This window comes from Carcharhinus amblyrhynchos, chromosome 2 (assembly GCF_965287045.1).
Source record: "Carcharhinus amblyrhynchos chromosome 2, sCarAmb.v2.hapA, whole genome shotgun sequence".
Taxonomy (NCBI): Eukaryota; Metazoa; Chordata; class Chondrichthyes; order Carcharhiniformes; family Carcharhinidae; genus Carcharhinus; species Carcharhinus amblyrhynchos.
This window is the reverse complement of record NC_137325.1, coordinates 150,220,908-150,247,615: the sequence shown is the minus strand read 5'-3', so window position 1 is coordinate 150,247,615 and position 26,708 is coordinate 150,220,908. Positions and strand designations below refer to the sequence as shown.

Genomic DNA, 26,708 nt, shown 5'->3' with positions numbered 1-26,708 from the left:
ATTTACTAGGATGTTACCGGGACTTGATGGATTGAGTTATAAGGAGAGGCTGGATAGACTGGGACTTTTTTCTCTGGAGTGTAGGAGGCTGAGGGGTGATCTTATAGAGGTCTATAAAATAATGAGGGGCACAGATCAGCGAGATAGTCAATATCTTTTCCCAAAGGTAGGGGAGTCTAAAACTAGAGGGTATAGGTTTGAGGGGAGAGATACAAAAGTGTCCAGAGGGGCAATTTTTTCACACAGAGGGTGGTGAGTGTCTGGAACAAGCTGCCAGAGGTAGTAATAGAGGCGGGTACAATTTTATCTTTTAAAAAGCATTTAGACAGTTACATGGGTACGATGGGTATAGAGGGATACGGGCCAAATGCGGGCAATTGGGATTAGCTTCTGTATTTAAAAAAAAGGGCAGCATGGACAAGTTGGGCCGAAGGGCCTGTTTCCATGCTGTAAACCTCTATGACTCTATAACGAGCTCCTTTCATTTCTTTGAACAATGAGAACAGTGGCTATAACATTAATTCTAACAGAGCGACACGGTTTGAGATTTTCTCTGCTGCGGTGTTCTCTCGGAGGCAGAATCTGAGATGCCAAAACTTTTCTTTGAGGATAAAGAATTGCAGCTGTGGTCGTACAAGATACTCAGGAGCTGTGAGAACAGTGAAATCAATGGAAAAATAACAGTTTATTGAAATTCAATCTTTATTTAATTCATTCATTTCTTAAGCAACAACAAACAGAGACCAGTCTCTGGCTCTTTAATGCATCTCTTCATCAGCTGCAGGTAGGTCAAGTTCTCTTTGGTGTTGGGGTCAAAGAAACCTTTTGTGTCGTCACCGGCATCTGAAAGGATCTTGTTCATCTCTTCATCAAACATGCCTCGCTTGGAGGCCACGTCGACGGGCAGTCGGTGACTGTGCACTGGGTCAATGATACCTCCTGTGGCAATCTGTGCCTCAAGGAGGCGGATCCCGTGGTCTTTAACAATCAGATCTTTCTTCAGAGCCTGGAACAGAGAGATCACATCACCTGTATAAGGGTCTCTGTAACCAGTGACTGCTCTTTCTGCAGATCGAAGTTTCTGACGGAGACCTGGACTAACAAGATTTTCCTTAACTGCCTCATCGACAGTGAACTTTGCATTCTTCACAGGATCAATGAGGAATCCAGTTGCTGCCTGAGCTTCCAACAGGATCAAGGCTGTTCCTGACATCAGCAGATTCCTCTTCTTTGCCTCATAGATACTCATCTTCTCATTGGTTGACTCCACAAAGACTCCAGCGATGCTGTCGGATCCCTGGATATATCTCTTGACTGATTCCAATTCACTGACCTGTTGCACTGTCTTCTTACCTTCCTTCAGATCCTGCAATGTTTTTTGGTCTATGATCTTAGACTCGACCAGTTCTTCTGCAGAGATTTCAGATCTAAAACCAGAAAAAGTGAGTGACATTTCTTTGTGTGTTTGAGTTTCCTCGAGGATTGTGCGGATGATTGTGATGATTGTCTGCATATCAATCTCCTTTCTTCGGTATTGTTCAATCAGTTCCTTCCTCCTGTCTTCAGTGAAGAGTTTGGAATAGATGAAACACCAGGCAGAGAAACACACCATTTCATTTCTCAATGCAGCTTCAACCTCTTCAGCAGTAAAAGTCTCACATTTGACAAGAGGTGTTTGAGTGACTGTCTCAGTTTGAGTTTGCTCAATGATTGTGGTGATCATTTTGATGATGGTCTTCATATTAATCTCTTTCCTGCTGTATTTCTCAATCAACTCCTTCCTCTTCTCTTCAGTGAAATGTTCCGAATGAAGCAATTCCCAGACTGAGACAGACTTTCCTTTGAATTGACCAGATGTGACAAATATGACTTCCCTCCTGAAAAATTGTTCAACTTCTTTGATGCTGGCTGTCAGATTCTTCTTCTCTCTTTTGTTGGTGATAGGCAACAAACAGAGACCAGTCTCTGGCTCTTTAATGCATCTCTCCATCAGCTGCAGGTAGGTCAAGTTCTCTTTGGTGTTGGGGTCAAAGAAACCTTTTGTGTCGTCACCGGCATCTGAAAGGATCTTGTTCATCTCTTCATCAAACATGCCTCGCTTGTAGGCCACATTGACGGGCAGTCGGTGACTGTGCACTGGGTCAATGATACCTCCTGTGGCAATCTGTGCCTCAAGGAGACGGATCCCGTGGTCTTTAACAATCAGATCTTTCTTCAGAGCCTGGAACAGAGAGATCACATCGCCTGTATAAGGGTCTCTGTAACCAGTGACTGCTCTTTCTGCGGACAGCAGTTTCTGACGGAGATCTGGACTAACGAGATTTTCCTTAACTGCCTCATCGACAGTGAACTTTGTATTCTTCACAGGATCAATGAGGAATCCAGTTGCTGCCTGAGCTTCCAACAGGATCAAGGCTGTTCCTGACATCAGCAGATTCCTCTTCTTTGCCTCATAGATACTCATCTTCTCATCGGAATGCTTTAGAATGACTCCAGCAATGCTGCTGTCACCCTGTAGGTATTTCCTTACTGAGGCCTCCTGAAGAAATTCTGAAACTGATTTCTTGCCTGTCCGAACTTCTTCAAACATTTGGACATCAGTCACTCCAGAATTCAGCAGCTCCAGAAGAGGAACCTTCTTTCGAATACCATCGACACTGATGTCTGTCTGAGTTCTGCATTCTGTTTCTTCCGTAATGCTGATGAAGATGCTAATGATCTGTTCGATTGTTATTCTTTTTGAGATAAATCCTTGAATGATCTCTCTTCTTTTTGTATCTGTGATGTAATCCGAGTTGAGAAATTCCCAGAGTGATATAGTTCTTCCTTGGAATCTTCCCTTTGCAATGGAGAATTTAGCCCCTTGGAACGCGACCATTGTTTGATTATCTACATAACGCAGGTCCCTCAGACACAACAGGCAAAGCCCAGTTTCCTGCTCAATCTTGCATCTCTCCATCAGCTGCAAGTACGTCAAATTCTCTTTAGTGCTAGGGTCAAAAAAACCTTTGGTATCATCACTGGAGTCAGCAAGGATCTTGTTCATCTCTTCATCAAACATGCCTCGCTTGTAGGCCACATTGACGGGCAGTCGGTGACTGTGCACTGGGTCAATGATACCTCCTGTGGCAATCTGTGCCTCAAGGAGACGGATCCCATGGTCTTTAACAATCAGATCTTTCTTCAGAGCCTGGAACAGAGAGATCACATCGCCTGTATAAGGGTCTCTGTAACCAGTGACTGCTCTTTCTGCAGACAGCAGTTTCTGACGAAGATCTGGACTAACGAGATTTTCCTTAACTGCCTCATCGACAGTGAACTTTGTATTCTTCACAGGATCAATGAGGAATCCAGTTGCTGCCTGAGCTTCCAACAGGATCAAGGCTGTTCCTGGCATCAGCAGATTCTTCTTCTTTGCCTCATAGATACTCATCTTCTCATTGGTTGACTCCACAAAGACTCCAGCGATGCTACATGTGCCAGTTAGATATCTCTCTACAGATGCCAGCTGTGAAATCTGTTTCGTAGTGGTTAGTCCTTGTTCTAGATCATCAAATGTTTTCTGGTTAATGATCTGGCAGTCCAACAATTGCTTAGAAGACACCCTGCGCCTCAGGCCACGAAATGTCACTAGCGTCTTCTTTTCTTCCTGTTGAATGATTTTGGTAACACTGGTGACAATTGTTTCAACTGGGACATTTCCTGATTTGAAATTTTTGATAAATTCCTCCATTTGATCTTTGGTGAAGTATTCAGAATTGAGAATTTCCCATAATGTCACTTTCCTGTCTCTGAATCTGCCGCATTTTACTGATACCAAAGTTTTTCTGAAGATCTCCTTGGATTTTTCATCCACTTGAATCTGGATTCCCTCGAGTACCCGATCTGTCACAATTAACAGGCAGAGACCTGAAGAAGGGTCAGTCACACATCTCTGCTTCAATTCCAGGTAACTGAGGTTCTCTTGTGTATTGGGGTCTAAGAACCCTCTGGTGTCATCACTTGGGTCAGAGAGCATCTTGTTCAACTCGTCATCAAATATTCCCTTCTGAAAGGCAACATCCACAGGAATACGGTGACCTGTGAGTGGGTCAATGATGCCACCGGTCGCCACCTGAGCTTCCAGTAAACGGATTGCGTGAGAATGTACAACCAGGTCTTTCTTCATTGCTTGGAAGAGGGAGATGATGTTCCCTGTGTAAGGATCTTTATAACCTGATACTGCTTTTGCTGCAGAAAGCAGTTTATCATACACATCCCTTCCAATGATTCCTCCCTGGAGAGCCTCTGTCACAGACAGCTTTTGTTGTGTTACAGGGTCAATGATAAAGCCAGTAGCTGCCTGTGCCTCCAGCAGCAACAGAGCTGTTCCTGGACTCAGTAGATTCTTCTTCATGGCTTGGTAGATACTCATCTTTTCATTGGTTGAATGAATCAAGAGGCCAGCGATGCTACTTTCGCCCTTTTGGAACATAACACTGTTCTGTTTCTGGGAGGCCTTTGACACAGTGTCATCACAGATGGGTGACCTTTCCAGAGATTGCTTGCTGAGGCCCTTGGCTTTACATTGACTTCCAGGGGAAGAAAGCTCTGTGACCGTATTCATACCAGCTTCTCTCTGCCCTGGTTTGTCCATTGTCTCCGAGTGTTGGTGTCTGTGATGCTGATTCCACACAAATATCAGTGACTATCATTCAAAGACAAAACATCATTATTGGTCACAGCTGGACTATAGTTACAGCTCCTGAACCCTAACAATATACAGCCAATAAACTATTCTGGAGCAGTGGAATACCATGTATTCTATACAGTTCGATTGTAGATTAAAGAAACTCTCAATAATAAGAAAACATAAGAAATAGGAGCAGGAGTAGGCCATCTAGCCCTTCGAGTCTGCCCCGCCATTCAATAAGATCACGGCTGATCTGGAGTGGATCAATTCCACTTTCCCGCTTTCTCCCCATAACCCTTAATCCCCTTGCCTACCAAAAACATATCTACCCGTGTCTTAAATAAATTTAGTGAGGTAGCCTCCACCACTTCAACGGGCAGAGAATTCCAGAGATTCACCACCCTTTGAGTGAAGAAGTTCCTCCTCAACTCCGATCTAAACCGCCCCCCCTTTATCCTGAGGCTGTGCCCTCTAGTCCTATTGTACTTTCTGAGCGGGAAGAATCTCTCTACCTCTACCCTATCCATCCCATTCATCATCTTATACGTCTCTAAGATCCCCCCTCGTCCTCCCAAATTCCAACGAGTACAAACCCAGTCTATTCAGTCTCTCTTCATCGTCCAATTAATCATTGTATTAATCATTGTATTATTCTTACATAAGAAACATAGGAAATAGGAGCAGGAGTAGGCCATCTAGCCCTTCTTGAATAGGAGAATAACTGAAATATGATGGGCTGTTTTAAACTCCAGCCAGGTAAAGTCATGGCCCAGATGTTAACCTGGGCAATGACTGGCTATATTCCCTTTGCCCATTGTGGATCAAGCCTCACTACAGTGGGGCTGGCATGGCCTCAGAGTTCTGGATATCAGTGCTGAACATCAAGTTCACTTTGTGGTTCAGCACCTTTCAGCAATCAGAGCTCCAGTAGCTGGACTGGAGATAGGGCTTGGACTCAGGGCTGAATCTGGTTGGGAATCACACAAGCTGGCAAAGGGTTAGGTTCAGAATTGGAAATGGGAAGAATTGATTCCTTTAAAGAGGAGGTCGATTCCTGGCTGAGATGGAGCACAGTAACAGCAACATAAGTTAATGAGAATTAAGGGTAGGCCATTTGGCCCATTGATGGCTGATGTGATTGTGGTCTTATCTCCATTCTCCTGCCTGTTCCTCCCATAACCCTCAACTCCCCCAATCAAAAATCTGTGCAACTCTGTCTGAAATACGTTCAATGAGCCAGCCTCCACAGCTCCCCGGGGAAGGGAACTCAATGGACAAAAGACCCTTTGAGAGGAAAAATATTCCCTCAGACCCGAATTTGAGTTTCCTCAGGGAGCTGCGCTCACAAATAAAAGACCCTGGTATTTATTGTTGATTCGCCAGAAAGAACTCTCCAGATGTAGGTGATAAAATAAAACTTACTCCACCTTATAAATCAAAAAATAGGTTTAATAAAGAAACTTTATTACTCCAGCACTGAGGCCTCACCCTGGGCCATTCCAAGCTCCCACAAACCCCAGCAGCTGCTTATTTACACTGAGTCAGCTGATCACCACATCATTTTATCATTGGTTACGTAGCTTACTGGGTCAGCTGACACTACAACAGATCATTGGTTCATTCTAACATTTACATGGGTTCAATATTTAAAGTGTGGGTAATTTACATGTATTACTTTCTATTCTCAATCAAAATTGTGCACAGATCACTTCCAGCCAGAAATACCTGCTCATTCGCTCCCCAACATGTTGGGGCCTTTGTAATGGAGTCATGTCCAATAAAGGAGTTCATAAGAACATAAGAAATAGGAGCAGGAGTAGGCCATCTGGCCCTTCGAGCCTGCCCCGCCATTCAATAAGATCATGGCTGATCTGTTGTGGCTCAGTTCCACTTTCCCGCCCTCTCCCCATAACCCTTAATCCCCTCTCTTATCAAAAACCCATCAACCCGCTTCTTGAAAATATTTAGCGAGGCAGCCTCCACCACTTCAACGGGCAGAGAATTCCAGAGATTCTCCACCCTTTGAGTGAAGAAGTTCCTCCTCAACTCCGTTCTAAACCGCCCCCCCTTTATCTTGAGGCTGTGCCCCCTAGTCCTACTGTCTTTTTTGAGCGGGAAGAGTCTCTCCACCTCTATCCTATCCATCCCATTCATCATCTTATACGTCTCAATGAGATCTCCCCTCATTCTTCTAAACTCCAACGAGTACAAGCCTAGTTTATTCAGCCTCTCCTCATAGCTCAACCCCCTCAACTCCGGCATCAGCCTAGTAAACCTCCTCTGCACTCCCTCCAAGGCCAAAATATCCTTGCGTAAGTACGGCGCCCAAAACTGCACACAGTACTCCAGCTGCAGCCTCATCAATGCCCTATACAGCTGCAGCAAGACCTCCCTACTTTTATATTCAATCCCCCTCGCTATGAAGGCCAATTCTCTGCCAATCACTGGATCAGGGCCCTGGTGTTGATGTTGAAGATTAGTACCTCATCACAACAGGCACTAGCACTTCCCTTATGACCCTCACTGGTGAGAATGGCATGATTATCCATCCCCAGTTGCCCTGAGAAGTTGGTGGTGAGCTGGTTTCTTCAACAACTGCTCACAGTGTGATGCAAACTGAGGGCTTGTTCACTGGAAGGTCATCCAGACACAAAACATAGAAATATAGAAAAACTACAGCACAATACAGGCCCTTCGGCCCACAAAGTTGTGCCGAACATGTCCCTACCTTAGGGATTGCTAGGCTTACCTATAACCCTCTATCTTAATAGGTTCCATGTACTTATCTAAAAGTCTCTTAAAAGACCCTATCGAATCCACCTCCACCACCGTTGCCGGCAGCCCATTCCACTCACCCACCACTCTCTGAGGGAAAAACTTACCCCTGACATCTCCTCTGTACCTACTCCCCAGCACCTTAAACTTGTTTCCTCTTGTGACAGCCATTTCAGCCCTGGGAAATAGCCTCTGAGAATCCATTCAATCTATACCTCTCCACATCTTATAAACCTCTATCAGGTCACCTCTCATCCTTCGTCTCTCCAGGGAGAAAAGACCGAGCTCCCTCAACCTATCCTCATAAGGTATCCCACCCAATCCAGGTAACATCGTTGTAAATCTCCTCTGCACCCTCTCAATAGCTTCCACATCCTTCCTGTAGTGAGGCGACCAGAACTGAGCACAGTACTCCAAGTGGGGTCTGACCAGGGTCCTATACAGCTGCAGCATTATCTCCCGACTCCTAAACTCAATTCCTCGATTGATGAAGGCCAGTACACCATACGCCTTCTTAACCACATCCTCTACCTGCGAAGCTGTTTTGAGCGTCCTATGAACTCGGACCCCAAGATCCTTCTGATCTTCCACACTGCCAAGAGTCCAACCATTAATATTATATTCTGCCATCCTATTTGACCTGCCAAAATGAACCACCACACACTTATCTGGGTTGAGCTCCATCTGCCTCTTCTCTGCCCAGTCTTGCATCCTATCAATGTCTCGCTGCAACTTCTGACATCCCTCCACACTATCCACAACACCTCCAACCGTTGGCTCTATTCTCTCTTCACAGATGCTGTCAGACCCACTGAGATTTTCCAGCATTGCCTGTGTTTGTTGTGGCTTGCTCACCCACTTCAGACGTAGTTCGGCCAATTATGTTGGTGTTGGTTAATGTTTCATATAGACCCGACCAGGTAAGGCCAACAAGTTTCCTGTTCCATTAATGAACAGGGGTTTTCACAAAGTAACAGTTTTATCCTCACTTTTAATAACAGAAGATATAGTATGATCAAAAATAGTCAGCACGGCTTTATTAGAGGCAGATCGTGTCTTACAAGCCTGGTTGAGGTTTGTGAAAATGTGACTAAACAGTTTACATTGACGAAGGAAGAGCTGTGGATGTCGTTTATATGGACTTCAGCAAGGTGTTCGATAAGGTCTCCCATGCAAGACTTCTTGAGAAGGTGAGAGGGCATGGGATCCAAGGGGCTTTGGCCCTGTGGATCCAGAACTGGCTTGCCTGCAGAAGGCACAGAGTGGTTGTGGATGGGTCTTTTTCTGCATGGAGGTCGGTCACCAGTGGAGTGCCCCAGGGATCTGTTCTAGGACCCTTACTGTTTGTGATTTTTATAAATGACCTGGATGAGGAAGTGGAGGGATGGGTTGGTAAGTTTGCTGATGACACGAAGGTTGGTGGTGTTGTGGATAGTGTGGAGGGATGTCAGAAGTTGCAGCAAGACACCGATATGATGTAAGACTGGGCAGAGAAGTGGCAGATGGAGTTCAACCCAGATAAATGTGAAGTGGTTCATTTTGGCAGGTCCAATGGGATGAAGGAATATAATGTAAAGGGTAAGACTCTTAGCTGTGTGGAAGATCAGAAGGATCTAGGACTCTCAAAGCAGCTTCGCAGGTAGAGGATGTGGTTAAGAAGGTGTATAGTGTACTGGCCTTCATTAATCGAGGGATTGAGTTTAGGAGTTGGGAGATAATGCTGCAGCTATATATGATCGTGGTCAGACCCCACTTGGAGTACTGTGCACAGTTCTGGTCACCTCACTATAGGAAGAATGTGGAAGCCATAGAAAGGGTGCAGAGGAGATTTACAAAGATGTTACCTGGATTGGTTGAGGGAGCTTGGTCTTTTCTCCTTGGAGAGACGAAGGATGAGAGGTGACCTGATAGAGGTGTATAAGATGTTGAGAGGTATTGATCAGGTGGACTCTCGGAGGCTTTTTCCCAGGGCTGAAATGGTCACTACGAGAGGACACAGGTTTAAGGTGCTGGGGAGTAGGTACAGAGGAGATGTCAGGGGTAAGTTTTTCACTCAGAGGGTGGTGGGTGAGTGGAATCGGTTGCTGTCGGTGGTGGTGGAGGCAAATTTGTTAGGGTCTTTTAAGAGACTTCTGGATGAGTACATGGGACTTAATAGAATTGAGGAGTATGGGTAAGCCTAGTAGGTAGAGATATGATCGGCGCAACTTGTGGGCCGAAGGGCCTGTTCGTGCTGTAGTTTTTCTATGATTCTAAGATTTTATTTCAACTTATTTTTACACTGAATTCAAAATTGCACGACAATGTTTGAACTGCTCTATTGATTATTAGTCAAGAAAAACAACTACTACTTTAGATTATCCTGTCTGGTTCCACTTTTGCACCCTATTATGTAATCTATAGAGACATTATCCATCTAATATAATGACCTAGGGCAACTGACATGCCATGTAATCCCCGATGGTTACTTCGTTGAACCACACACAATAATCAGCAGCTGCAACAAAACTAAATGGATGGTTCCTCATTCTATTGCTAAGCAAAAGTGTTCTAGAAGAGGCTCTTATTGATGAATGGTGTGTGTGAGGTCAGTAAAGTGATGGAAGGGGTCATCGACAGTGCTATCAAGCAGCACCTGCTGGGTGATAACCTGCTCAGTGATGACCGATTTGGGTTTCACCAGGGTCACTCAGCTCCTGACTTCATTACAGCTTTGGTTCAAACATAGACGAAACAGCTGAATTCCAGAGGTGAGAGTGACAGCCCTCGACGTCAAGGCAGCATTCGACCCAGTGTGGCATCAATCCCTCCACCATCAACACACAGTGACAGCCGTGTGTACCATCTACAAGATGCACTGCAGCAACTCACCAAGGCTCCTTAGGCAGCACCTTCCAAACCCACCACCACTTCCATCTAGAAGGACAGGAGCAGCAGATACCTGGGAACACCCCCCACCTGGAGATTCCCCTCCGAGTCACTCACTATCCTGATTTGGAAATATATCGGCCGTTCCTTCACTGTCGCTGGGTCAGAATCCTGGAACTGCCTCCCTAACAGCACTGTGGGTGTACCTACACCTCAGGGACTGCAGCAGCTCAAGAAGGCAGCTCAGCAGCACCTTCTGAAGGGGCAATTAGGGATGGGCAGTGAAGGCAGCTCCCCAGCACCTTCTGAAGGGGCAATTAGGGATGGGCAGTGAAGGCAGCTCCCCAGCACCTTCTGAAGGGGCAATTAGGGATGGGCAGTGAAGGCAGCTCAGCAGCACCTTCTGAAGGGGCAATTAGGGATGGGCAATAAATACTGGTCTAGCCAGTGACAGACACATCCTGTGGTGAATTTAAAAGTATGTTATATAGGAAAATGGAAAGTTCCATGATTCTAATACTAAATTGGACCGCTCTCGTTGTCCCATAAATAGATGAGTGAGATTTCTTTCAATGCAATGTGCTGCTCTGTTTGATGTCTTCCTTTTTGAGATCAGTGCTATTGCTGAGTAGCTCCATACGGGTGGATTTTCCTTCTGAGTACCTCTCAGTGTTCTGGCTGCCACGTGAGTCCCGATTTATCTCTTTTGCCCAAATCTTCCAATGCTCAGAACAATGATATTTTGGAAAATGAGACCTTGCGGACATGCATTGGAATTGCTCAACTTCTGCTGGACTCATAGAATCCCCTACAGTGCAGAAGAGACCATTCAACCCATCAAGTCTGCACCATCTCTCTGACAGAATATTTAACACAGGCGCTCTACCCTACCCTATCCCTGTAACTCACACATTTACCACGGCTCCACCTAACCCGCACATCTTTCGGACTGTGAGAGGAAACCGGAGTACCCGGAGGAAACCCAAGCAGACACGGGGAGAACGTGCAAATTCCACACAGACAGTGACCCAAAGCTAGAATTAAACCGAGTCCCTTGAGCTGTGAGGCAGCGGTGCTAACCATTGTACCATCCTTTACCCTGTACCAATGTTTGAACCCAGCTTTACCTGGGTACTTACCTGGAAATATTGCACTGGTTCACCAGTTGAAACTCCTAACTGAACTGAGAATCCACAACTGACCCATCCAGTCACCTGTCTGACTGGATCACACCCTCACTGACTCAACCATATCCCCCAACCCAATTGCCCTGCCAACCCAATTAATCCCCCCCTTATCTGTCCCAATTATTCCTCTATCCAAGCCAACTAAAAACAAAATAGTTTATTTATTAGTCACAAGTAGGCTTACATTAACCCTGCAATGAAGTTACTGTGAAATGTCTCTAGTCGCCGCATTCCGGTGCCTGTTTGGGAACACTGATGGTGAATTTAACATGGCCAATGCACCTAACCAGCACATCTTTCAGACTGTGGAAGGAAACTGGAGCATCCGGAGGAAACCCACACAGACACGGGGAGAATGTGCAGACTCCAGATAGACAGCGACCCAAGCCAGGAATTGAACCCAGGTCCCTGGTGCTGTGAGGCAGCAGTGCTAACCGCTGTGCCACTGTGCCAACTATTCATCCTGACTAGACTGCCTACCCCACAACCTGACCCAACAGCTCCATCCAATCTGCCAACTCACTCATCCAGCCATCAACTCATTCATTAAAAGACTCGAGATCTTCAGATCAGTACTGGGACAGGGCGGTGAATGTGGTAAACAGGGCCGTGTGCTTTCTTGGCTGGTCTCTGTTATGCTTGCCAGATAGACAGTCTGTCCAGATAGACAGCTCACCTCTGATCCCGTGTGACTTCACCTTCTGCACCAGTCTGCCATGAGGGACCTGGTCAAAGGCCTTACTGAAGTCCATGTAGACAACATGCACTGCCCTACCCTCATCAATCATCTTCGTCACTTCCTTGACTTCCATTTCAGCCTCAGTGGGGACCGGATGTCCAGGATCACTGCAACACAGAACCTTTCTCAGGCTGTGCAGTGTCACTCAGGAGAAGATCTGTAGCTTTCCCCCTTGATGGGTTAAATTTGTCTGTGTAGAGGGAAAGATTTAGAGATTTGAAGAATATGCAGGATGAGATTTGTGTGGAATATTACAAAGAAACAAGAAAATAGAGCACAAGAACAGGCCCTCCCAGCCTGTGCCGATCATGACGCCCTAACTAAACTAAACAAAAACCTTCTGCCCTGACTCAGTCCGTATCCCTCTATTCCCTCCCTATTCATGTACCCATCTAGATGCCTCTTAAATGTTGCTATTGTGTCTGTTTCCACCACCTCCTCTGGCAGAGCATTCCAGGCACCCACCACTCTCTGTGTGAAAAACCTCCCCCATACATCTCCCTTAAACTTTCCCCCTCTCACCTTGAACCTGTGTCCCCCTGTGTAATTGACACTTCCACCCTGGGGAAAAGCCTCTGACTATCCACCCTGTCTGTGCCTCTCATCATTTTGTAGCCCTCTATCAGGTCCCCCCTCAGCCTCCGTCTTTCCAGTGAAAAATGCTAATGACTGTCCTCTGCTCCAACTGAAGGATGGGTGTGACAGAACAATCAGACTCTGTTACTAATGTGTAAAGATAAGGAGACTAAGATAAACAAAATGGAGAATTTCTGGAGAATAATAAACATCAACATGAGGAAAGCAGCGTGAGAACAGGGCATGAGTCCATCTGGATGCAGTGATGATATCAGCCATTTGATGCTAATCACATTTATTAGTAACATATTTTCACATGAAGCTCCCACTCAGTTTATTTGTTTGGCCAAGTACTTCGAAGTCTTTGACCCATGTTGTAGAACAATCATCATGTGTATACAATCATTCCATTGTTAAGGCTTATCAAAAGGTGATGATGAAAGGGGTTTATTATTGAGGTACAGAGCAGAGAAACAATCTGTTAATGGTGAAGGAGAAGGTCGATTCCTAGCCTCTCACCATCTTCCCAGCACTCAATATCCGCCGCAATCAATTTAGAACATAGAACACTACAGCACAAACAGGCCCTTCGGCCCACAAGTTGCGCCGATCATATCCATACCTACCAGGCCTATCTATAACTCTCAATCCCATTAAATCCCACGTACTCATCCAGAAGTCTCTTAAAAGACCCCAGCGAGTTCGCCTCCACCACCACCGACGGCAGCCGATTCCACTCACCCACCACCCTCTGAGTGAAAAACGTACCCCTAACATCTCCTCTGTACTTGCTTCCCAGCACCTTAAACCTGTGTCCTCTCGTAGTGACCATTTCAGCCCCGGGAAATAGCCTCCGAGAATCCACCCTATCTATTCCTCTCAACATTTTATAAACCTCTATCAGGTCGCCTCTCAACCTTCGTCTCTCCAGGGAGAAGAGTCCCAGCTCCCTCAACCTATCCTCATAAGGCATGCCTCCCAATCCAGGCAACATCCTTGTAAATCTCCTCTGCACCCTCTCAATAGCTTCCACATTCTTCCTATAGTGAGGTGACCAGAACTGCACACAGTACTCCAAGTGGGGTCTGACAAGGGTCTTATAGAGTTGCAGTCATAAAGTTATTGCCCATTTCCAGTGAGAGGCTGAATAACACATGTAAGTAGATGGAAAATAGAATTAACATTGATTTAATGATTCCAGGATGCAATTGTCACGACTCACTTATCTCTGTAGCCTCACCTGGAGAGGTTTGTATCAGTGAGGAAAACCCCAGCTCCCCACAAACAGGGAACAGCCATTGTAGCCTCAGCCTAGAACTGGAAGTCATTGAGGCTACCCTGGGGAAGTCGAGGGCAAGGTGGGGGTGTCTCCTGGGCAGTGCCAGCCTGGAACCCTGGCACTGCCTATCGGGTGCCTTGGCATTGCCTGCTGTCACTCTGCATCAGATTGGTGGAGGGAAGAAGCGCGATTGATCTGGGCACTATGGGGCTTGCAATCAGCTGTGGGCCCCCATGAAAGCGGGAGGAGGGGTGGTTGTTGGTTCAAGGCCGTCTGCAGCAGCTCTCAGACCTGTCAGTTTTCTGCTGTTTGCCATTGCGCATGTGCAACCACATAGCGCCCTCTGCTGCTGCAGCAAGCTAGCTGGTGAGTTAAGTTTCACTCCCTTCCCTGACAGGCAAGGAATGGTTTAGCCCATTTTTTCATTCGTGCATAAAATTCGGGATTTGAACTTGCTGAACAAAACGGGTAAGAAACTTTCCTGTTTTTCTGCCAGTTCTGGATTGCCCCCAGTGTGTGGGAATACATATGAGGCATAGGGCGGAAATTCCAGCCACGCTCACACCAAGACTGAAATATCCCACCCAAACTCAACGCACCTTTGTATAGCCTGTGGTGGGCAGGTAAATTTCACCCCGAGACTTTCACAGCACAGAAATTGTAGAATCATTCTATGCCTACATTGCAGAAGGAGGCCATTCAGCCCATTGTGTCTGCACTGACACAATCCCACACAGGCCCTAGCCCCTTAACCACATATATTTACCCTGCTAATTCCCCCTGTCACTAGGGGCAACTTAACATGGCCAATCCACCTAACCCGCACATCTTTGAACACTTCAGCCCGTGGTGTCTGTACTGACCATCCAGCACTTACCAAACAGGAGTGTTGCTGTCCATTTATGCCACGCACTGATGAACCCAGTTCCGATGAAAGATCATCTTGACCTGAAACATTAACTCTGTTTCTCTCTCCACAGCTGTTGCCAGACCCGCTGAGCTTTTCCAGCATGCTTATGTTTCTATTTCAGAGTTCCAGCGTCTGCAGTATTTTGCTTTTGTGAGTGAATGGAAGATAACAGATATGGGGGGAGTTTTCTCTACCTGCCGGGCATGGGGGCAGATCATGCACAGGTCCATTGACCTTGGGTGAGATTAGAATGGGCTCAGCTGGAAAACCCCAGTGTGCAGGGAAAGACAGCCTGATCAGGAGATAAACTAGAAGCCCACACTCTTCACTCACCTGATGAAGGGGCTGCACTCCGAAAGCTCGTGATTCCAAACAAATCTGTTGGACTTTAACCTGGTTTTGTGAGACTTCTTACTGTGCTTAGAACATAAGAACATATTACCCCAGTCCAACACCACATCTCCACATCTTGAGGGTGTTTTAAATAGAGGCAACATAATGTTATGTTCATGTGATGGTAAACCAGAACATGTGAATTCAACTCCCTCCTTCACCACACTGTAATCCCTCTCATTAAACACTGTGGTAATGTGTGCTGAAAATAATTCCTGTATTCATCAACAACTGAAAAACATCCCAGCAAAACAAATTGTGGATCAGCAGGAGGAAATATTTGCCTAATCTCACATTGTGGGAGTGTCAAAGTAAACAGCTGCTCTCGGTGTGACCTTTGCCTGGTTACGATTTACATTGCCTCCATGAAGATAGAAACATAGAAAATTGGAGCAGGAGTAGGCCATTCGGCCCTTCGAGCCTGCTCTGCCATTCAATATGATGGTTGCTGCTCATGTAGTTTCAGTATCCCACTCCCGTTTTCTCTCCATTCCCCTTGAATCCCTTTAGCCATAACGGCCACGTCCAGCTCCCTCCTGAACATATCTAACAAACTGACCCCAGCAGCTTTCTGTGGGAGAGAATTCCACAGGTTCACAACTCTCTGAGTGAAGAAGTTCTTCCCCATCTCAGTCCTGAAAGGCTTACCCCTCAGACTAAATGTGGAGTTGTTGGTGTTGGACTGGGATCGGCACACAAAGCAGTCTCACAACACCAGGGTAAAGTCCAACAGGTTTATTTGGTAGCACAAGCTTTCAGAGTGCAGCCCCTTCATCAGGTGAGTCAAGTGTATCCCAGGACATTGTGGGAGGCGAGGGAGGAAACTGCGGGTCCCCTAGCCGAGATATTTAAATCATTGATAGTCACGGGTGAGGTGCCTGAAGATTGGAGAGGGGAAAATGTTGTGTCTTTGTTTAAAAAGGGCTGCAGGGAAAAGAACAAAGAACAGTACAGCACAGGAAACAGGCCCTTCGGCCCTCCAAGCCTGCGCTGCTCATTGGTCCAACTAGACCATTCTTCTGTATCCCTCCATCCCAGTCACTCATGTGACTATCCAGATAAGTCTTAAACGATCCCAGCGTGTCCACCTCCACCACTCTGTTTGGCAGTGCATTCCAGGCCCCCACCACCCTCTGTGTAAAATACATCCCTCTGATATCTGAGTTAAACCTCGCCCCTCTCACCTTGAACCTCTGACCCCTCGTGATCGTCACCTCCGACCTGGGAAAAAGCTTCCCACTGTTCACCCTATCCATACCCCTCATAATTTTATACACCTCTATTAGGTCTCCCCTCATTCTCTGTCTTTCCAGGGAGAACAACCCCAGTTTACCCAATCTCTCCTCATAGCTAAGACCCTCCATACCAGGCAACATCCTGGTAAATCTTCTCTGTACTCTCTCCAAAGCCTCCACGTCCTTCTGGTAGTGCGGTGACCAGAACTGGACACAGTACTCCAAATGTGGCCTAACCAACGTTCTATACAGCTGTAACATCAGACTCCAGTTTTTATACTCTATACCCTGTCCTATAAAGGCAAGCATGCCATATGGCTTCTTCACCACCTTCTCCACCTGTGATGCCACCTTCAAGGACTTGCACACCCAGGTCCCTCTGTGTGTCTATACTTTTGATGGTTCTGCCATTTATTGTATAACCCCCTACATTAGATCTACCAAAATGCTTCACCTCGCATTTATCTGGATTAAATTCCATCTGCCATTTCTCCGCCCAATTTTCTAGCCTATCTATATCCTGCTGTATTCTCTGACAATGTTCATCGCTATCCGCAACTCCAGCCATCTTCGCGTCATCCACAAAAGCCTGGGAACTACAGGCCAGTGAGCCTCACATCTGTGATGGGTAAATTGTTGGAAGATATTTTGAGAGACAGGATCTACAGGCATTTGAATCATAGAATCATAGAACCCTACAATGCAGAAAGAGGCCCTTCGGCCCATCGAGTCTGCACCAACCATAATCCCGCCCAGGTCCTACCCCCATATATCCACTAATCCCTCTAACCCACGCATCCCTGGACACTAAGGGGCAATTTCTTAGTATGGTCAATCAACCTCCTATCTGTCCCTCTAACCATCGTGTCCCCAATTACTATTGCTCTCCTGCTCTCCTCCCTTCCCTACTGAGGCACAGGGACGGACTCAGTGCTGGAGATCCGGTCACTCTGGTTTACCACTGGTCGGTCGTCTCTCCTAACACTATGGTCTGAAATGCAGGTTTTCACAAACAGACCTTTGTTTCCAACAAAGTAAACTAGACATAAAAATGTTTTGAAAACCTTAAAAAAAATGGTATAGAAGGATATGGGCAGCTGGGAGGAGCTTTGTAGTAAAAACTGAACAGCATGGACAAGTTGGGCCGAAGGGCCTGTTTCCATGCTGTAAACCTTTATGATTCTGTGACTTGAAACTTTTTCTGCCCTCTTTCTAGTTTAATAATATCCTTTCTATAATAGAGTGACCGGAGCTGCACACAGTATTCCACATGTGGCCTTACCAATGTCTTGTACAATTTCAACAAGACGTCCCAGCTTCCTGCATTGGTTTCCATCTCCCTGTCACATTAGTTTAACCCCCCTCCCCGACAGCACTAGCAAACACTACCCCCCAGGACACTGGTTTCAGACTGTCTGGCTTATACTGGTCCCACCTCCCCCACAACTGATTCCAATGTCCCAGGAATGTGAATCCCTCCCTCTTGCACCATCCCTCAAGATATCTGAACTTCAATACAAGGCATGGAGTAAACATTGGCAAAGGATTCCTGAGGCTAAATGACCAGCAGGCTCTCGAATTCTCCCTCTAAATCTGCTCCCCATCCTCCGCCCCGAGATCTCATTTCTGTTTCAAAACACTGTTTAAACTGTGTTTCTATGACCAGCCTTTGATCATCGAACAAATTTTTAAAATATTCATTCATGAGATAAAGGCAACGCTGGATAGACCAGCATAGGGTGGCACGGTGCCACAGTGGTGAGCACTACTGCCTCACAGCGCCAAGGACCGGGGTTTAATTCCCAGCTTGGCTCACTGTCTGTGTGGAGTTTGCACATTCTCCTCATGTCTGCCTGGATTTCCTCTGGGTGCTCCGGTTTCCTCCCACAGTCCAAAAGATATGCTGGTTATGGTGTATTGGCCATGCAAAATTCTCCCTCAGTGTACCCGAACAGGTGCTGGAGTGTGGCGACTAGAGAGAGTCATAGAGATTTACAGCATGGAAACAGTCCCTTCAGCCCAACTTGTCCATGCCACCCCTCTCACCTTAAACCAAGCCCTCCAGTTTTAGACTCCCCTACCTTTGGGAAAAGATATTGACTATCTTGTTGATCTATGCCTCTCATTATTTTAAAGACTACGATAAGATCACCCCTCAGCCCCCTAAACTCCAGAGAAAAAAGTCCCAGTCTATCCAGCCTCTCCTTATAACTCAATCCATCAAGTCCCGGTAGCATCCTAGTAAATCTTTTCTGCACTCTTTCTAGTTTAATAATATCCTTTCTATAATAGGGTGACCAGAAATACACACAGTATTCCAAATGTGGCCTTACCAATGTTTTGTACAACTTCAACAAGACGTCCCAACTCCTGTATTCAATGTTCTGACCGATGAAACCAAGCATGCTGAATACCTTCTTCACCACTCTGTCCACCTGTGACTCCACTTTCAAGGAGCTATGAACATGTACCCCTAGATCTCTTTGTAACTCTCCTCAACGCCCTACCATTAACTGAGTAAGTCCTGCCCTGGTTGTTTATTAAAATGCATCACCTCACATTTATTTTCTCAGTAACTTCATTGCAGTGTTAATCACAGGTTGGTATAGCACCTGCTCTGCCCAAGACTGCAAGAAACGACAACTTCTATTTGTGGTATATATTAATGACTTGGAAGAGGGGGTAGGTGGTGTGATCAGCAAATTTGCTGATGACACCAAGATGGTTGGATTGGCGGGTACTGAGGAGCAGTGCCTGGCAATGCAACAGGACATAGACAGGCTGGTAGATTGGGCAGATAGATGGCAAATGGAATTTAATCCGGAGAAATGCGAGGTGATGCACTTTGGCCGGAATAATGTGGAGGGGAGTTATACAATAAAAGGTAGAACTATCCGGAGTATAGATACGCAGAGAGACCTGGGGGTGCAAGTGCATAAGTCCCTGAAGGTGTCGGTACAGGTGCAGAATGTGATGAGGAAAGCGTATGGTATGTTAGCCTTCATAGGAAGAGGTATAGAATATAAGAGTAGGAGTCTGATGTTGCAGTTGTATAGAACGTTGGTTAGGCCTCACTTGGAGTACTGCGTCCAGTTCTGGTCGCCGTACTACCGGAAGGATGTAGAGATCCTGGAGAGAGTGCAGAGGAGATTTACCAGGATGTTGCCTGGTATGGAAGGGCTGTCTTACGAGGAAAGATTGGATGAACTTGGGCTGTTTTCCCTTGAGAGACGTCGGCTGAGGGGGGATCTAATAGAGGTTTATAAGATTATGAAGGGGATAGATAGAGTAAATGGTGGTAAGCTTTTTCCGCTACAAGAAATGGATAGAACGAGGGGTCACGGGCTTAGGGTGAGGGGGGCTAGGTATAAGACAAATATTAGAGGGCAGTTTTTCACGCAAAGGGTAGTGGGGGTGTGGAATGCACTGCCGAGTAAGGTGGTGGAAGCAGGCACGCTAGGGTTGTTTAAGAGTCACTTAGACAGCCATATGAGCGGGCTACATATAGGGGGATATAGTAGGCCTTACTGAACATTGTAGGCTTGGGAATACGTTTTGCCTCAGGATTGTTAGTCTTTGCCTGTTTAATAATGAATTTTTTGTCTCCACAGGCATTTAAGTCCAGCAAGGGGCATGCAGGCGGCAGGTTGTAGTGGGCTGCTCTTGGATGTTGCTTCGGGAGTTGCCTATTGCTTCATGTCGTTAGTGTGCTTAAACTGGACCATCTCGAGGGCAACATGACAGCTCAGAGACTATCTCTGTTGCTGTGCGGACACATGGATTTGGGCCTGTGTCTGTGGGAGTTTGCACGTTCTCCCCGTGGTTGCGTGGGTTTCCTCCGGGTGCTCCGGTTTCCTCCCACATCCCCCAAAGATGTGCTTTTAGGCTGATTGATTGGGTACTAAAATTGTCCCTAAATTGGACCTCCCTGATCCTCGCACGTTAGGCGTAGACTAAAATCATGAATAGGTCACTGAGATAGTAGGACGGCGGCGCGGGCTCGTTGGGCCGAAGGGCCTGTTTCCCGTGCTGTGTTGTTCTGTGTTGTTCTAAAAGGTTGTGAATGTAGCTCAATCCATCGCACAAACCAGCCTCAAATCCATTGACTACACTTCCCGCTGCCTCAGCAAAGCAGCCAGCATAACTAGGGACCCCACACACCCTGGAAATACTCTCTTCCACCTTCTTCCATTGGGAGAAAGATACAAAAGTCTGAGGTCACGTACCAACTGACTCAAAAACAGTTTCTTGCCAGCTGCCATCAGATTTTTGAATGGACTGACCTTGCATTAAGTTGATCTTTCTCTACACCCTAGCTATAACCGTAACACTATATTCTGCACTCCTTTCCTTCTCTATGAATGGTATGCTTTGTATATTGCACAAGAACAATATTTTTCACTGTATACTAATACATGTGACAATAATAAATCAAATCAAATTAACGTAAGCCTACCTGCGACAATAATAAATAAACTTAAATTTAGCATTTATTGCCCATCCCTAGTTCAGAAGGTGGGGGTGAACTGCCTTCTTGAATCACTGTAGCATCGCAAACTGGGCGTCACTGAGCAGGTTATTGCTGAGCAGGTGCTGCTTGATAGCACTGCTGATGACCCCTTCCATCACTGCGCTGATGATCAAGAGTAGACTGATTGGGCAATAATTGGCTGAGTTGGATTTGTTCTGTTTTTTCTGTACAGGATGTACCTGGGCAATTTTCCACATTGCTGCCCTGGAACAGCTTGACTGAGGGAGTGGCAAGTTCTGGAGGACAAGTCTTCAGTTCTGTTGCCAGAATATTGTCAGGACCCGTAACCTGTCAGCTCCTGCTCTAATAATCAATGGAGTTTGGCAGGTGTTAACTGGATGGTCTCTGCAGTACTGCCCTTGCTGGGAACCCATCTTGTGCCAGTCACAAGGGTACGTCTCCAGCATGTGTCTGAACTGCAAGCCATTCCTGGAAAGCATGGTACCAGACATCTAGTTGGTTCCCCCCATGTCAGGAATTCCCAATGGGGACCCATATGCTCTCTGTGAAGGTGCAGTGATAGTTACCAACTCATCCAGGTGGTGCATGGCAGCAGGGATGGTCTCAGGTTGCCGTTGTCCGCACTCGTTTGAGACATGGATTGCTGGGATGGGGTGCAGGTCCCAGAATGGATAAGCTCGTGGACTGATTCTACACCCCCCCCTCTGCCCCACAGCTCCACACTGGGCAAAGATGGGTTTCAGCATGGAGCCAATAGACCTGGTGGTCATTCTTGTGGCTGCGGAGGAGAAGGAGGAGGGAGACGTCTGTGCACTGGCCTTGGGGAGACTAGAGCACCAGCCAGGACAGAGACCCCAGCATGTTCTTCAATGAGCAGTTGGACACCTTGTGTGCCTGTCACAGGCTCCAGCTCAGTAAGGAGACAGAGTCAGATTGTTATGGACCTGACACCTTGGGGGACAGGGGACCCCCCCACCCTCCTCAGTGGCTGTAAAGGTTACAGGGGCCCTCAACTTTTCCACAGTTGGGTCCTTCCAGACTGCCAGTCCCAATCCACAGATGTGTCCACGAGGTGATGGTGCTCTGTTTGCCTGGGATGCCAGTGCATGAATTTTGACATGGCCAGGCCCAGCAGGAAGCCTGGGCTGCAGGCTTTGCTGCCATTGACAGAATGCCACATAGGCAGGGGCTAGTGATTGCCCACATGTCACCCTGCAGTCCCCAAAACATCAGGCATTGTCTCCGTCAATAGAACTGTTCCACTCCCTGAATGTTTAACCGGTTTGCGACCACGCAATGAACTTCATGAAGGTGTCAGTGTGGAGATACTGGAGTGGTTCATACTTGTGGGTGTGATACTGATGTGCAGTATTACCTGAGGGGCAATGCAGAGGGTGCCCTCCCTGGTCCATATTTGTCTCGTAACCAAATTATAAAAACGATTTGTGGTCACTATGATGGACCCGGCTATTGTGTGTCTTACATTCCAACAGTAATTATACTTCATAAATCACTAAATAAAACACTGAATACTAGATATACTCATCAGCTCTTACAGAATCTGTGAAAAATTGGAAGTATTTAAGTATGACTTTCCCTCAGAGCCACCGTCTGAAGGACATTCATATGTGAATGGAATTGTTAACTCTGATTTCCTTTCCACAGATACTGTCAGACCTGATGAGTATGTTCAGCGATTCCTCTGTTATTTCAGAAATTTGCAGAACTTGGCTGTTATTTACTTCAAAAATCCTTCTTGGCCATAAATTGTGTTTGATCATTAGGCAATGGTGAAAGAACATAAGAAATAGGAGCAGGAGTAGGCCATCTAGCCCTTCGAGCCTGCCCCGCCATTCAATAAGATCATGGCTGATCTGTCGTGGCTCAGTTCCACTTTCCCGCCCTCTCCCCATAACCCTTAATCCCCTCGCTTATCAAAAACCCATCAACCCGCGTCTTAAAAATATTTAGCGAGGCAGCCTCCACCACTTCAACGGGCAGAGAATTCCAGAGATTCACCACCCTTTGAGTGAAGAAGTTCCTCCTCAACTCCGTTCTAAAACGCCCCCCCTTTATCTTGAGGCTGTGCCCCCTAGTCCTACTGTCCTTTCTGAGCGGGAAGAGTCTCTCCACCTCTATCCTATCCATCCCATTCATCATCTTATACGTCTCAATGAGATCTCCCCTCATTCTTCTAAACTCTAACGAGTACAAGCCCAGTTTATTCAGCCTCTCCTCTTAGCTCAACCCCCTCAACTCCGGTATCAGTCTAGTAAACCTCCTCTGCACTCCCTCCAAGGCCAAAATATCCTTGCGTAAGTGCGGCGACCAAAACTGCACACAGTACTCCAGCTGCGGCCTCACCAATGCCCTGTACAGTTGCAAAGGTGTAACAGAAAGGTGTGATAGGATGTCTTTCTTATTGCACGGATACCGATTTACTACCTGTCTCATTGTTAACCTTATCTGAAACTTCAGTAATTACAACTAAAACCCTTTAATATCCCAACCAGTCGAATCCCACTCTCTCCCTCACTCCCTGTACCGTTTTTCTGTAACCCCTACCAAGTAATAGGGATTTATTTGAATGGACAGTGTCCTTGGCGCCAATTTCTGCCCAGTTCCTTTCTCTGTGACAGTTGAAAGTTTAGAATTGTTTCTGAATGGAATTTGCAGCTTCCCATTTGCCAGATTAAATGTGTAAACCTGTCCCTGAAGAGGAAAGGGAAAAAGCAACAACAGAGAAAAGGTTAGTCATTCACCTGTCTGCCACTGCGATCTGAGACCAGTTCTCTCCGGCTTGTATCCGCCTCTGCCCCTGTCTGTTCAGGAGCTAGAGCTTTATGCAGGGACAGTCACCGCCCTGGTATTTGAGCAAAGTTTGCCTCAGCAGGTTTTGGATTCCAGTGCGGAGGCGAGGCCAATGCAAACCAGTGCAAACCTGCCTCAAGGAATGCAGAGAGAAATCAGAGCAGCTCAAAACACAAACAGCCCAGAGGCTCTGCCACATCAGTGCCAAGAAAAACACTTCATAATCAGTCTCAACAGGAGTCTTTAGCAAACTACAAACACCAAACACCCATTCACATCTAACCCTAAACACTGACCCTAATCCCCAACCCTAACCTGATCCTAATTCCCAACAATAACCAAACCCTAACCCCTAAACTAAACCCCGAACCCCACCCTAACACCAACCCTGACCTGACCCGAACTCCAAACCCCAACCTGACCCTCACCCCTAACCCTAGCCTGACCCTAACCCTGAACCTTAACCCCTAACCCCACTCTAACCCCAACCCTAAACCTAACCCCAACCCCAATCAAACACTCATCCACACCTAATCCGAACCTGAACCATAACCCTAACCCTAATCGTAACCCTACCCTGAACCCTAACCCTAACCCTAATCTAACACTAACCCTAACCATAACACGAACCATAACCTAACCCGAACCCTAACTCTAACCCTAACTCTAACCTTAACCCTAACCTTAACCCTAACCTCAACCCTAATCCTAACCCTAATCCTAAACCACACCTAGCCCTATCACTAACCCACACCTAACTTTACCCCGAATCTGCACCTAACCTAGCCCAAACCCACACCTAACCCTAACCCACACCTAGCTCTAACCCTAAATCACACTTAACCCTAACCTAGCCCTAACCCTAATCCACATCGAGGGATTGAGTTTAGGAGTCGGGAGATAATGCTGCAGCTTTATAAGACCCTAGTTAGACGCCACTTGGTGTACTGTGCGCAGTTCTGGTCGCCTCACTATAGGAAGGATGTAGAAGCTATTGAGAGGGTGCAGAGGAGATTTACAAGGATGCTGCCTAGATTGGGAGGCATGCCTTATGAGGATAGGTTGAGGGAGCTCAGTCTTTTCTCCCTGGAGAGACGGAGGATGAGAGGTGACCTGATAGAGGTGTATAAGCTGTTGAGAGGTATAGATAGGGTGGATTCTCAGAGGCTTTTTCCCAGGGCTGAAATAGTTGCCACAAGAGGACACAGGTTTAAGGTGCTGGGGAGTAGGTACAGAGGAGATGTCAGGGGTAAGTTTTTCACTCAGAGGGTGGTGGGTGAGTGGAATTGGCTGCTGTCAGTGGTGGTGGAGGCAAATTCGATAGGGTCTTTTAAGAGACTTCTGGATGAGTACCTGGGATTTAATAGGATTGAGGGTTACAGGTAAGTCTAGTAGGTAGAGATAAGATTGGCGCAACTTGTGGGCCGAAGGGCCTGTTTGTGCTGTAGTTTTTCTATGTTCTACGTTCTAACCCTAATAAGCCCCTGGATCACTTTAAAATAATATAACATATGAAATCATTCATTTAATGGCAGCACGGTGGCACAGTGCTTAACACTGCTGCCTCACATCAGGGACCTGGGTTCAATTTCCAGTTTGGGTCACTGTCTGTGTGAAGTTTGCACATTGTCCTTGTGTCTGTGTGGGTTTCCTCCGGGTGCCCCGGTTTCCCCCCACACTCAAAGATGTGCAGGTTAGATGCACTGGCCATTCTAAATTCTCCCTCGGTGTACCCTTCCACAGTAACTTCATTACAGTGTTAATGTAACCCTACCTAGAATACTAATAAATAAATAATTTGGAGTTTAATGCAGAGAAATGTGAGGTAATTCATTTCGGTAGGAGTAACAGATGTGTTGAGTATAGGGCTAACGGGAGGACTTTGAATAGTGTGGATGAACAGAGGGATCTAGGTGTATGTGTACATAGATCCCTGAAAGTTGGGAATTAAGTAGATAAGGTTGTTAAGAAGGCATACGGTGTCTTGGCATTTATTGGTAGGGGGATTGAATTTAGGAGTCGCAGCGTCATGTTGCAACTGTACACAACTCTGGTGCGGCCGCACTTGGAGTACTGTGTGCAGTTCTGGTCCCCACATTACAGGAAGGATGTGGAGGCTTTGGAGAGGGTGCAGAGGAGGTTTACCAGGATGTTGCCTGGTATGGAGGGGAGGTCCTATGAGGAGAGACTGAGGGATTTAGGGTTGTTTTCGCTGGAAAGAAGGCGGCTAAGGGGGGATCTTATTGAAACATATAAGATGATTAGAGGTTTAGATAGGGTGGACAGTGATAGCCTTTTTCCTCGGATGGAGAAAGCTAGCACGAGGGGGCATGGCTTTAAATTAAGGGGGGGTAGTTATAGGACGGATGTCAGGGGTAGGTTCTTTACCCAGAGGGTGGTGAGGGATTGGAATGCCGTGCCTGCTGCAGTTGTAAATGCGCCTAGTTTGGGGGCGTTTAAGAGATCCGTGGATAGGTTTATGGACGAGAAGGGATTGGTTTAGGTTAGTGGGTCATTGTTTTTTAACTGGTCGGCGCAACATCGTGGGCCGAAGGGCCTGTTCTGCGCTGTAATGTTCTATGTTCTATAATTTGTCAAAGAAGTAATTTTTGGAATGTTAACAAAGGTTCTTGCCTCATGCCAACCACAGAAACCATCCTGATTAACAGGGATGTTCCACCTCCCCTTCGCTCCGCCAACTAATGCCCCCACCTCAGCCTGGTGCATATTACCCAAACCCACAAAATGTCATCCTGCCCAAGACAACATCA

The 26,708-nt window shown here is 46.6% G+C and overlaps 1 pseudogene across 1 annotated transcript; it reads right to left on the bottom strand.

Annotated features, from left to right (window-relative positions):
• Nucleotides 1-684: 684 nt before the first annotated feature.
• Nucleotides 685-23,945, bottom strand: LOC145359636 (plectin pseudogene; annotated as a pseudogene). The gene is made up of 2 exons (XR_013889609.1): nt 23,889-23,945; nt 685-4,687 (listed from the first exon to the last, which is right to left on the bottom strand). The product of XR_013889609.1 is annotated as a plectin pseudogene (transcript).
• Between the last annotated feature and the right edge of the window lie 2,763 nt (nt 23,946-26,708).